This window comes from Palaemon carinicauda, chromosome 35 (assembly GCF_036898095.1).
Source record: "Palaemon carinicauda isolate YSFRI2023 chromosome 35, ASM3689809v2, whole genome shotgun sequence".
In the NCBI taxonomy this organism is placed as follows: Eukaryota; Metazoa; Arthropoda; class Malacostraca; order Decapoda; family Palaemonidae; genus Palaemon; species Palaemon carinicauda.
In genome coordinates, this window is record NC_090759.1 from 19,127,882 (window position 1) to 19,142,222 (window position 14,341).

The following is a 14,341-nucleotide window of genomic DNA, read 5'->3' on the forward strand; positions in this document are numbered from 1 at the left end:
GAACCAGCTCGATGTCATGTAGCAGCAAATCACTTTTCCTGGAAAAATCATTAAAGAGAGTTGAATGGCTAGAGATTACATTCTTTAAGTCTTGTGACTGCCAAGGAGAGAGGTGGTTCAGGAATAGATCCAGGTTATTTAGAACCTCAGTATTGGTTTGTGGCATGGAGGAAGCAATAAGGTCTTCCAATGAATTGTCCTCTCCTGGAGTCTCTACCTTAAAATTAAGATTAACAACCGTCTCACTGGAACCATTTCCAGTTTCCCTAGAGTGATAAGCCTTAAGTAAATTAACATGAATGATCTGAGTGAGTTTTCTACGATCTGGAGTTTTGATAATGTATGTATTATTGTTAACATTTTTTTATGATGGGATAGGGCCCACAAAACTTAGCTTTAAGAGGGGAACCAGGGACAGGAAGGTAGGCTAACACAAGGTCATTAGGTTTAAATTTTCTGACTTTACAAGCTTTGTCATAGTTTCTCTTCATTAAGATTTGTTGACCCCTTAATTTCTCCCCAGCAATTTTCCTAACCTGCATTAATGTGCTTTTAAGTTTATTCATATATTGTTGAATGGTTTGGCTAGACTCAGAAGGGGTGTTCAACCATTCCTCTTTAATTACTGAAAGTGGTCCTCTAACTGACCTCCCAAACAACATCTCGTAGGGTGAAAAACCAAGGGACTCATGGGGAACTTCCCTGATAGCAAACAGAAGAAAATCAATGCCCTCATCCCACTCAAGTTGACTTTCAACACAAAATTTCCTAAGCATACTCTTAAAAGTTTGATGCCAATGCTCAAGGGCACCCTGAGACTCTGAGTGATAGGCAGCAGACAAAGTTTGTTTAATATTTAGTTCTTTAAGTACCTGGGCAAAAAGGTCACTGGTGAAATTCGAACCTCTATCACTTTGTATTTCCTTTGGGATACCAAAATTTGTGAAAACTTTCAGTAAAGAATTAGCAATGTTCTTAGCAGAAATGTTACGAAGAGGGATGGCAATAGGATATCGGGTCGTAGGACATATTAAAGTGAGCAAGTATTGATTACCTTTCTTGGTTTTTGGTAAAGGACCAACGTTATCTATAATTATCTTACTAAAAGGTTCATCAGGGACTAAGATCGGTTGTAAAGGTGCCTTGGGTATTACCTGGTTCGGTTTTCCTGATATCTGACATACATGACAAGTGCGAACAAATTCTGCTACATCTTTTTTCATATTAGGCCAATAGAAACTATTCAAAATCTTACAATAGGTCTTATGAATTCCTAAATGTCCTCCATAGACATCATGAGCTATTTCCATTACAGAATTCCTAACAGAAAGAGGCAGCACAATTTGTCGCTTTTCGCTCCATGTGTCTTCACTAGATCTCTTAGGGGAACGGTAAAACCTCATTAACAAATCAGATTCAAAGTAAAAACATGGGGATTTGCTAATCTCACTTCTAGAAACTGCTTGGTCATGAAGCTTACTTAAAGTGTTATCGTGCTTCTGAGCTTTAAAAAGGTTATCTTTACTCATGAAATTTCGTGCTTCAAAATTTACAGAAGTGACTTTAGATTCATCCGAACTAGATTTCTGGCTATGAGTGACAACACAGGAAGGATTTACAGAGCAATCAGGATCAGGTTCAATGTTTACACCTACAGGTTTTTCCATTACAATGACGTTGGGAACTACCAAACGTCCTGCAAGGTCATTAGCCAATAATAAAGTTACACCTTTTACTGGAAATTCAATATCTCTTATGCCTACCAGCACATTACCCTTCTTTATAGCACAATCAAGATGAACATTAGCAAGGGGAACTTTAGATATTTGTGAAAGGTCTTTCACGAGAACATGTTCATTAGTTACGTTAGCTTCAATATGAGGGAGAGCATTTCTCAATAGTAAACTTTGCGAAGCACCTGTGTCCCGAAGTATCCTGACTTTATATTTATCCCCATCAGAGTTCAAAGCTACAGTTCCATCAAAAGTAAAATCATCAAATAGATTTACAGGCTTTTCAGAATGGATATGGGAGACAGGCTTAATCTGACCATCCGTTTTACCTTTAAAGTTAAGAAAAGGGTTAAATGGGTTCCGAAAAGGCAAAGAAGTTTTACATTTAGGATCTGGACAGTTTTTAATTGTGTGACCGTCTTTCTTACAATAACTACAACGAACATTAGACGCTTTTGCCATATCAGTCAGAGTTTCAGAGTTTTTAGCTGGAAATGGTTTTACATTCTGGTTGGTTCTCTTACTGTTGCCAAATTTATGTATTAAAGAGTAAGTGTCTGCTAGAGAAGCTGCCTTTAACAAGTCTTTTTCTTCCCTATCCTCTAAATACATCATAATGTTCAAAGGAAGCTTTCGTTTAAACTCTTCAAGTACAACCAAATTCTCTAATTCAGCAAAAGTATTTACTGCAGCAGATTTTACCCATTTCCTAAACTCCCTTAATTTCTCCGAAGCGAATTCTACATAGGTTTGAGTTGTGAACTTAGTTTTGTTACGAAAGGTCTGACGATATCCCTCGACAGAGATTGAAAACGCATCCAAAATTGCTTGTTTAACATTCTGGTAATCTGTCGTATTTTCGAGATGTCTACAAACTTTCGCAGCTTTCCCAGTTAATTTCGGCCTTAATAGCCAAACCCACTGATCGCGTGGCCAATCCAAATGCAAGGCAGTCTCTTCAAATGTCTTAAAATAATCTTCAGGATCATAATCTGTAAATGTGGGAACCAATTTAATGTTTTTTGCTAAATCAAAGGGTTTCTCCTGAGCTTCCAAAAGCGAAATTTCATGTTCCTTATTCTCTCTAGAAAGCTTTGCTTTTTCCTGTTCAAATTTAAGTGCTAACAAAGATTCATAGTTCATTTTTTCTTTCTCTCTATCTAAAGCTAACTGAAGTTTAGCTTTCTCTATCTCGAATTCTAATTTAAGTTTCGACATATGTCTCTCTGACTCTAACCTTTGAGCTTCTGCTGATCTCTCATATTCTACCCTTTGGGCTTCCGCTAATCTCTCAGATTCTAACCTTTGAGCTTCCGCTAATCTTTCAGATTCTAACCTTTTCTCTTCGGCTTGTTTCTCCAACCACGCAAATTGTCTCTCCGATTTTAATTTCTGTACTGCAAGTTTCTCGTGTTCAAGGGAAATGCGCTCATATTCTAACTGCTGCTCGTGGGCTAGTACTGCTGGTTCACGAGTTATATATTGTCTAGCTTCACTGCCTAGTTCACCCACACGCATATAATGCTCAAGAATCAAGTTGCGAATTTCATTCTTCCGCATACTACTCCTAGTTGCAATTGACAAATGACTAGCTAACTCAAGAAGCTCTAGTTTCTTAGCATTTGGGATACTAGCTAACTCAGCAGAGGGATCCGCAGCAAACTTCTGAACGTTAAATTGAGCCATGGTTAAAGTTTAAAGAAAACTTCCTTTAGTAAACAACTGAATTCCTGTTTTACAATTATAATAGATTAACACGTTCCTGCTGCCATTCAAGTACTTGCATTACAATCCACAATACAAAATTATAATGTTAGTGATTTTATAGTTTCCCGACAAAATTAAACAAACATTACAAGTAATACGATTATTTTTAGAGTTTAAAGGGAAAAGGGACAGTCCCGATTCGAAAGCAAAAGGTAATAAAGAATACGAGGGAGTGAAAAATTTTACATTCCCGATTCAAGCTGATATGGAGGAACTAAGGAAATAACCCGTTGGTCCTAAACAAGCGTTATTTACTCCAAACAACTTGAATGACAACTTACAAAATTGAACGTCGGCGCAGAGAAAAAATAAAGTAAATAAAAGGTTTAAACGATTCCTCACCTATCGTATAAACTACGCGATCCTGGTATCGTCTAACCCAGGGGAAATGACTGCACAAGTTGTAGTTGTAATTGTATAAGGACAAAATATGGATAAGAGCTTCCGGATAGCTCTCGTGAGTCTCGAGGAGTCGTCGACTCGGTGAGGGCGAAAATGAAAAAAATATACAACTGTGTTGTTATTACCCAAAAGAGCAAACCGTCCATAACCAATGATACGAAAATGGTTTCACAGCGCGCACATACTGTATATATCATTAACCCTAATAACAGGTATTCAGAATGTTTACAATAAATCTTGAGTGAAACTAAAAATATTGAACACTATTTGCGGCGACAATTGTTTAACTGAATGAATCCTCAATATGGTAAAAGAGATATTTCCCGGATTAGGCCCCCAATTTATGTGACGACTTTATGGCCAAGGTTCAGAGAATAATAAGTTCCATAGGTCACATAAAATAATTAATGAAAGGTATAATTTCAAAACAGAACAAAATTTAACACTTTAATAATGAAACAGTTTACATAATTACGTTAATCTCTTTCTTACCGAAATAACCCAGAAAACACTCAAACATTCCTGCACCGCACAAATAACAAAATCAATAACCTTAATATACTAAATTTCAAATATAAAACACGTTACCAATTCCACTAAGGTTCACTCAAGACTTATATTAAAGAACATTAATACATTACAAAAACCGAGGAATAAGAAGACAGCTACTCCAATAGGACACTTATCACAGTAGAGGACCAGGTGAGACTAACTATGCATGAAATAAGTGGTCCGAAGAAAACTGAAAAGAAGGCGGGGAAAACAAAGCACTCTAAAAACGGGATAACTAAAGACACAGCCAAGGATGTTAAAAACAGGTACATGAAAGAACTGTATACATTCCCACAATAAAAGAAGATTACAACTATATACAAAATTAAGATGCCAATCTGGCAGATGGGTGACACACCCTAAACTAGGAGGGATGGAAGACATATAGCTATTGCAGGAAAGTCTCCGACCTAGCCCCAGCAATAGAGGAAGGACTAGCCGTTCCTCATTCTCGGACGCAACCCTAAGGGGGGATCATTCCCTTATGGAGGACAGAGAAGCGATAAATACTCTGATATGAGCTTGATCCCCTTACGTGGTAGGGGGAGCAAGGCTACACAGAGGGGATGCCCTAAGGCAGGGGATGAAGGAAGCATATAGGGGTCCTACTTGTAGGTTAGGTTAGAAAGGCACACTATCTAACCTGTCCCCTATAGGGTCCTTGAAGGCGAAAACACTTGCATCACAGTTAATAGTATTGTAAAATAATGCCACTATCTTCATAATTAAAACTAGGATCACTGAAATATATCATGCATGAACACTGATGTTAGGCACTCTGGCCTAGGGGCTAGACTAGCAAACTGGTATGGGGTCAGATGATGACCGATAACAAGGCGTCAAAACACGATATATAAAGTTCCTAGCTATGAAGACTAAATAACTAATAGTATCGATTAGTTAATGAGGCCGGAAAACGCTGTTGAGGCTAGCTAAATAAGGCATGCAAAACAACAGCGACGCCATAAAATGGCGGGTCCGGTCGAGGCACAGCTCTGCCACAAAACATCAAATATCTCGAAAAGTAAAAGTTACTTTACGGTCAGAGCTTATTTAAACAATACTGGAACCTTGTACTCAACTTTCCAGAAGAAGGCGAGGCCGAGGGTAGAGACATGGCTAAGATGCAAGTCGATAAAGTACGCACAGGGAAAAGTCCGACTAGTAAGGCAAGCTACTAAACGAAGGATGAGGACGGACGTGACGTCATTTAGCAATGGCGCCCGTTTGTTTACGTCTCGAGTACCAAAAGTAGCCACGAACGAGATTAGCTGTGGAACGGCTCCCCAGCTATTCTCCGCCCCTACACTTCAAAGTGTTAACTTTATGTAGGGTGTAGATAGCTATGTGGCGCGTTAATACATGCGTCCCCTGTTGATATACGATGTCTTAAAGGGAAACCTTTAGGATACTCGCTCCAGAAGTTAGAATTCTGTGATAACCTGTGGTTAAATTCTCTGGGGAGATTTAGTAGTTATATACCCAAGGAAGCTACCAAAAAGGAACCTTCCATCAGGACGCCATGGCTTGAGCCCAAAAACAAATCTTAAATTCAATTCTAGCCTTAACAGGTAACCAATGTAGTTCTTCTCTCCCAAATTTTAAAGCCTTTTATCAGTCTAGCCGCCCCGTTTTTCACATTTTGAAGCTTTCTTAGTTGTGTATTGGGCAATTTATAGTACAGAGAATTGCAATAATCAAGCCTTGATATTACGTGACTCATCACTAAAATTTTTGTACTGCCCTCTGTTAAATATTTTCTAATAAATGTTATCTTTCTCAGGTGATAGTTACACACTTTCACTGTGTTCACTATTTGATCCGTCATTGACAAATTACAATCTATCAGTACACCCAAATTTTTCACAACAGGCACAATCCTAACATCAGCGTCACCAATTTTTATACTTTGAAATAACTTGTAATTCTTCAATCAACAATGGCTAAGCATATATCTTAGCTATTCAATAACTTATTGGACAATAATGGCTAGGCCTAGATCTAAATTATTCATTAACTTATTAGACAACAATGGCTAGGCCTAGATTTTAAGTTTTTCATTAACCTATTAGTCAACAATGGCTAAGCCGAGATCTAAGCTATTCATTCACTTATTATTCTACAATGGCTAGGCCTAGATCTAAGTTATTCATTAACTTATTGGACAACAGGGCTGTGGTGGCTGATGGGTAAAGTTAGTACAATAATACCGGCTGATGTGGTAACATTCCTGACTGGTGAATGCCAGATTGAGGTTCAAATCCCTCTCAAAATCGTTAGTTTCTTTAGTCGCTGCAACCTCACCATCCTTGTGAGCAAATGATGGGTGGTTTGGGCTTGGTCCTAGCTTGGCTGGTGTAGAGAGGGATTAGGCGCTGATCATGTGAATATGTGATTATGTTGTCAGTCTTTAGGGTATTGTCCTCCTTACTTGGGCATTGTCACTGTCCCTTGCCTCCGTCATTCCATATTCATTCACTTATTAGACAACAATGGGATACAAATCGGATTTTAATCTACAATACATACACATACTTTAATTCCAATGTTCACCTGCTATTCCCCTAGAGACCGTCCTTTGTAAGTAAATATAATTCACTGTCTTATAATTTCAAGTAACATGATTCTACTGCTCTAGCAATCACGACTGTTGACGAATTTGACAACACATTCGAGAGTCCTTGAGTCAAGGATGTTAAAATCTTGTTTACAAAGTTTCATAAATATTAACTGTTAAATCCAAAATATTTTTCAAATAAAAATTAACACATTAGTCTTCAACGTAAAAACCCACAATGTTTCATTTTAAACAACTTTTGATGGAGTTTCTTTGTTTAGATAGTTTCCGTTTACAGTGCCTTTATCACTTTAACCATTACTTAAAAATTGAATGGTCTACGCCGTGATAAGTATAATTTTAATTTCATGGATATTTAAGGCTAATGACTATAAATTCCTTACTTTATACACAGTGGGGTATAAAATTTAAGATTCTATCGCGAAGCAATTACAATAACAATTTTGTTAGACATCTGCAACTATTAAACAGGCAGAATTCCTTTCTAATCATATATAACGGATTTTGAGCGAAGCGAAAAATCTATTTTTGGGTGAGATAGCCATGGCGTCCTGATGGAAGGTTCCTTTTTGGTAGCTTCCTTGGGTATATAAACTACTAGATATTCCCAGAGAATTTAACCACAGGTTATCACAGAATTCTAACTTCTGGAGCGAGTATCCTAAAGGTTTCCCTTTAAGACATCGTATAACAACAGGGGACGCATGTATTAACGCGCCACAGAGCTATCTGTACCCCGCATACAGTTAACACTTCGATGTGTAGGGGCGGAGAATAGCTGGGGAGGCGTTCCACAGCTAATCTCGTCCGTGGCTACTTTTGGTACTCGAGACGTAAACAAACGGGCGCCATTGCTAAATGACGTCACGTCCGTCCTCATCCTGAAGCCAGTTGCTTGCCGATCACCATGATACAGCAGGACAGGGTGGGACCTGAAAGGCTGGACGAAGTAGCAGGGAGGGTCCATCAGGACGCCATGGCTATCTCACCCAAAAATAGATTTTTCGCTTCGCTCAAAATCCGTTTTTTGAGCTCAAGCCATGGCGTCCTGATGGAAGAATACCAGAGAATCAATGTATCGTGGTAGATTTTTCCCCTTTAGTGTAAGTGCCGAGGGCTTTGAATAGAGTAAGCATGGTAATCTTGATAAGAGGTACCGTGGGGCTGAAACTCCCTGCCCCCCTTGGCAGAGAAGTCCCAACGGACCATGCTGAGGATCAAAGTGGTTCTTGAAGGGCTACCCACCTTGCGGGGAGAACGTGAAGAGCTCGGAGACAAGACAGAATGGTTGCTATTCGTAAAAGAACATTCTCAAAAAACAGACAAGTGGTGGTTAGGCACTGTATATTATAAGGAGAACAGTCTGGTCTCGAAGGTATAGAGCAAGTAAGTATTCAGTTAGGAATATTACATAGCAAGGGTGAGTATATAATAGGGATTGACCCCATTATCTTCATCTGTTTTATAGAGGAAAAGGGTAAGGATAATGAAACTATGACAACCATGTATTTCATAGTATAAGTAGGAGCGGATTGAGACGCACAAGTAAATAAAATAGAAATTTTATTTCACAATTGCAGAATATGGTAATAAATGCAATAAGGTATGTAAAGGTATTTACAATAAAATTATAATGTACATAGTAATGAAAGACTTCGCTCTTGAATCTGAAAGGAAATTTAAAATTATTAGAAAGCACGGGTTCCAGAGGAACATTAGTCTTTTAAAAGAAAAACACATCATGCACTAGGCATACGGCACTCATGTTACCACTATGACATTTCACCTGAGAGAGAAGAACAGTCTATGAAAAACACTAAGTGTCTTTGAATTCACTACGTATCACGTGAGGGTCAACATAGGCACCCGAGGAGTTAGAGTCCCAAGTAACTCACTGTTCTATGCAGAGTTAGGTGCAGGTTTCATAACACTACCTGCGGCTACCACGAAATGTTTGACTTCATGCACTTGTTTCGCGTAATGCTTGAAGAAAACACGCAAGGATTTCCATCCTCTGAAACTCTTGAGGCTTTCGAAATCCATACTCTGAAAGAAATTCAAAAACGATGCGACTTTTCTAGGATCATGACCTGCGGGTGTACTGTCAGGATCCGCTCTGCGAATGAAGTAGGTGATCTTCGCTCTTAGTTGTTTCAGTGACAGGTCGCTGACCGATGTTTCTCCTTTGAAGAGTTGGCCTCCACCAAAGTCAGAAGTTCTCCGAAGATAGACCTTGAGGCTCTCTACTGGACAGAGAGAGACATCTTCTTTCAGGGGGCAGATTCTCCAAGGGCCCCATCTTTTGGTGGGTAGTTCGTCTTTAGTGAGAAACGTCGGATCCGGGAAGAGGGTAAGGTCTCCTGAGTCTGGAAACAGAATGTGACCCTTGTCCCTTGATAATGCCACTATTTCGCTGACTCGGGCTCCTGAAGCAAGAGCAAAAAGAAATATAACCTTTTGAGTCAGATCCTTGAGAGGGCACGAATCGTTGTCCAAACTGGAGGCAAAATGGAGCACCTTGTCCAGAGACCAGGAGATAGGTTTTGGTGGGGGTGCTGGGCATAGATGAGCGCATGCCCTCGGCAGTTTATTGAAGATGTCGCTGGACAGATCAATCTGGAAGGCGTACATTAGTGGTCTAGTCAAGGCCGATTTGCAAGTAGAAATCGTGTTGGCTGCTGAGCCCTGTCCATGAAGGTGAATGAAGAAGGACATGCAAAAATCGATGGTGATTTCCATAGGATTTTTTGCCTTGACGAATGAGACCCATTTTCTCCAGGATGATTCGTAATGCCGTCGAGTGGATTCGGTCTTGTATTCCTTGAGGAAGTCTAGACTTTTCTTCGAGATCCCAAACCTTTTCTTCACGGCTAGGGAGAGAAAATCATGAGATGAAGGTCCCTGACTTTCGATGATGAAGCGAAGACAGTCGACTTCTGTAATTGCTGGGCGAGAACTGGGCCCGGGAGAGGGATCAGCGTGGTTTGTAGCTCCAGTTGTAGTACCAGTTGCTCCGGGGCCACTTGGGAGCCACTAGGGCCACTGTTCCTTTGAAGGTTCTCAGTTTGGAGAGGACTTTTAGCAGAAGGTTGGTGGGAGGGAACAGGTAGATCCTGGACCATCTGTTCCAATCCAGTAACATGGCGTCCACTGCTTCTGCCTTGGGGTCCTCGTACGGGGCCACATATCGAGGAAGTTGATTGTGGTCGCTCGTTGCGAAGAGATCGATCTGGAGTTCTGGGACTTGGTGAGAGATGAAGGAGAACGATCTTGCGTCTAGAGACCATTCCGACTCTATCGGGCTTGTTCGAGATAGAGCGTCCGCCATCACGTTGCGGAATCCTTGTAGGTGAACTGCAGACAGGTGCCATTTCTTCTTCTCTGCCAGACGGAAGATTGTTAGAAGCATCTGATTTATCTGGAGCGATCTTGAGCCTTGTCGATTGAGACATCGGACTACCACCGAGTTGTCCAGGGTCAGACGAATATGGATCGAGGGAGGCGGGGAGAGTTTCTTCAGAGTTAGAAGGACCGCCATGGCCTCCAAGATGTTGATGTGAAACGTCTTGAATAGGGAAGACCATGTTCCTTGAGCCTGTTTTTGGTGGGAGTGACCTCCCCAACCCTCCAGCGAAGCGTCCGTGTGGATGTTGAGTGATGGAGGTGGGTGTTGAAGAGGGATGGACCTTTTCAGGGCCGTTGCTTCCGACCACGGCTTTAGGAGCAGCCGAAGTCTGTTTGGGAGCCGTCTCTTGAGGTCTCTTCGAGCGATGGATGCGGAACGTCTCCAGACTCCTGCGGCATCCTTTAGCTGTGCACGTAGCACTGGGTTTGACACTGAGGCGAATTGTAGAGAGCCTAGAACTCGTTCCTGCTGACGTCTTGAGATCCGTTTGGATTCCAGCAGTCGCTTGACAGACCCTGCTATTTCCTTCCTTTTCTTCTGGGTGATGGAAAGGCGATGTGACTGAAGGTTCCACTGGATTCCTAACCATTGGAACTTCTGAGCTGGAGAGAGGCGAGATTTCTTCGCATTTATCTTGAATCCCAGGTGTTCTAGGAACTGGGTAACTTTGTTGCAGGATCTTAAACAATCCTCGGGCGATGGAGCCTAGACTAGCCAGTCGTCGAGGTAGGCCATCACCTGGACGTCTCGGAGGCGAAGCTGTTGTACCATGGCGTCCGCCAGCTTTGTGAAGATCCGAGGGGCCACGTTGAGGCCGAAGGGCATGGCCCTGAAGGCGTAGCTTTTCCTTTGGAGTCGAAATCCTAGTAGGAGGAAGCGTGGTGGTTCATTGGAACGTCCCAGTAGGCATCCGCCAGATCTATGGAGACCGTGTAGGAACCTTGAGGCAGAAGGGTCCTTATCTGTTGGAGAGTCAGCATCTTGAACTTGTTGTTCGCTATGAATGACTCTGAGTTTGTCAGAGTCCTTCTTGGGGACGCAAAACAGTCTCCCTTGGAACCTGGTTGACTTTACCCTCCTTATCACCTTCTTGTTCAAGAGATCTAGGACATATTCTTCCAGAAGGGGAGTTGATTGTTGGAAAAATTGCTGGAAGGTTGGGGGTGGTTGAGTTCAACTCCAGCCTAGACCCTTCTTGACGATGCTGTGTGCCCAGGGATCGAAGGTCCAACGATCCTGGAATTGGCGGAGTCTTCCTCCCACCGGAAGCACTTCATTGCTTCTGGTGTCCCGAGGGTTTACTGCCTCGGCCGCTAGCTCCCCTTCCTCCTCTGCCTCTGGAGGGACGGCGAGATGCGTCTCTGCCTGCACCTTTGTTTGAGCCTCTACCTTTGGAACGAATGGTAGTCGACTGTTGCTCGAAAGCAGGGGTGAAAACCGGCGACTGTGACAAGACCGGTTGGGTGACCAGCTGAAAGGTCTGCTGTGGCTGAGCTGCCACTTGGGGAGTAGCGGATCCCGGAAACTGCCGTCTCTGTTGACGTTGCTGGGGTTTCGGCTTGGAGGATTTCCTCTTAGGCTGAGGGCCGTCGTCCTGAGAGGATTTCCTTTTCTTCGACATGCCCCACTTGTGGAGAAGGTTCCTGTTCTCCGTGGCGGCCTTGTCGGTGATCTCTTTCACAAGATCAGAGGGAAAGAGGTGCTTACCCCAGATGTTGGAGGAAATCAGCCTCCGGGGTTCGTGTCTCACTATGGCACTTGAGAACACGAATTCACGACAGGCTCTCCGAGCCTTCATGAAGCTGTACAAGTCCTTAACTACAGTCGCCAAATGCGTTTTGGCAAGCACCATGTAGTGGTCGGGGACTCTAGTTTCACCGGCCATGACGTCAAGCTGTACCTGGAGGGACATGGATGCGGCGAGCCTTTCCATCGTGTCTTGTTCCCAACGAAGGAGATGGTCATTAAGTTTCGGGAGGTCTTCGTTAAACTGACGTCCAGCAACGTCAGGATCTAGTTTCCCCACCACGAAATTATGCTGGACATCTTTCCAGTGTCGAACATCGGGGGGAGTAATCAGGGAGAAGGGTCTGCACTCCTCCAGTGCAGGGCAAGGTTTCCCTTCTTCCACTGCCTTGTGTACCGCAGCGAAGGCCTTTTCCATGAAGGGGAGGATCGCATCATCTGGTGCGACGTAGGTAGGGTGCTTCTTGCTCAGCGCCGGAAGCTTTGAGCAGGTAAAACCCCTACTTTTAAAAGCGTTGGCCAGCATAGCCTGGGCCTTCGGGAGATCGAACACTATCACCTCCTTAGGTTCGGTCTCTTCTTTAGAGGCAGGTTCGGATCGAAGCCGGATGTAACAGTCCGGATAAGCCTCAAAACTCGGGAAGAACTCCACTTCTTCCAGGGCAACCGAGCCGACATTCTCACTGACGAAGATCCTGCCCGTTGCGATAGGCATATGCTCATCATACCTCCAGGGGTTGGCGTGCGAGCATGCCGGGAGGCCTTAACCGAAATCCTTTTCGGCTTCTTGGAACTTCCCATGGTCCGGATGTATTCGTGTGTTTCACGGAGTTTCTTGTCCATAAGAGCTTCGAGCTTACGGAACATCTCCTGGGCGCTGGTTGGGATGGGGTCCGGGGTGGCGGAGGTAGACGGGAGTGATACTTCCGTCGGTGTAGGAGTTGGGGCGGTGGTGGAAGGCGGAGCGACCTCTTGCTCCGACTCAGCGTATTCCACTTGGTCTTCCTCATAGTCCAATTCTTCGCCCATGAGGTTCCTCTCCGTTGTCTCCGACGCCTCTGACATACGCTCCACGTTGTCGGTATCCAGGGGACACTATGCATGGACTGGGCCATGACAACATCGGGTTCCACCGTGATCTGGACGGTGGGGATCTGATCCTTGGGGACCACAGAGTCTGGGGATGCCTTTTGGAACAGTAAGGCCCTCAAGTCTTCAGTGGCAAGGTATGGTCCAGTGGCGTTCTTCTGGAAGCCACGCACCCATTTGCGTAGCTTCTCTCGAGAAGCGTCCCTAACCTCCGCTGAGGGAGGGTTATTGAACGCCTCGACCAGGCGGTCCTGGCAGACCGTACAGTTCTGCGGGTCCCAAAACTTCAGATCACCTCTCTTGTTGGCACAAGGGGCGTGAGTCCTACACGCCGTGTGCCCATAAAAGTGCGGGCGCTTAACTCCACAGAAGCCGTGGTCGCACTTCACGTGCTCCTCCTGTAAGAGAAAGAGAACATGAGTATGGGGGAGTCATAAGAATGACTTCTATTCTAAAGTTAAATATTAAAGGATTAATCTTTAACTTAATATTAAGTGGTATAAACAATGTGATGTTCAGAGAATGGGCGGAAAGGAAGGAGATAGACACATACTCCGTGAACCAGCCCGGCTGGTTACCGTAACCTTATCCATAGGCAATTTGTTGTGACCGAGGGCACAGGACAGAATCCTTCATAGCATGCCAGGAAGGCAGTGGGAATTCTAGTGGGAATTGCCAAGGATATAAAACCTGGACTGAGGCCACTCAGACCATAGAATTGGGAACGTAGAAGATCCCATAGGGTAACGGTTTCCGGCAACCAGCCGTGCTAAGATACACACAGCATGCTGGAAATTTGTGATATGCAAGAAGACAGCATGGTTATTAATAGAACGGTAAGATAATACCTATCTATTTATGTAGTCAAACCATCTGGTTGCAATGTAGGGCTATCAGCATGAGATGATAGCTAGTAGAAGGAGTGCAACTCGCTTTGACGCCTCCGGAAGGCTCTGGCAGACCGACGGCATGCCGGAGGCCGCTCCAGCAGAGTTTCTGGCATTAGGGAAGACAAATATATAAGTCAGGGGTGATACCAGGATGGCGGCCGCCGGCACAACGGAGGGG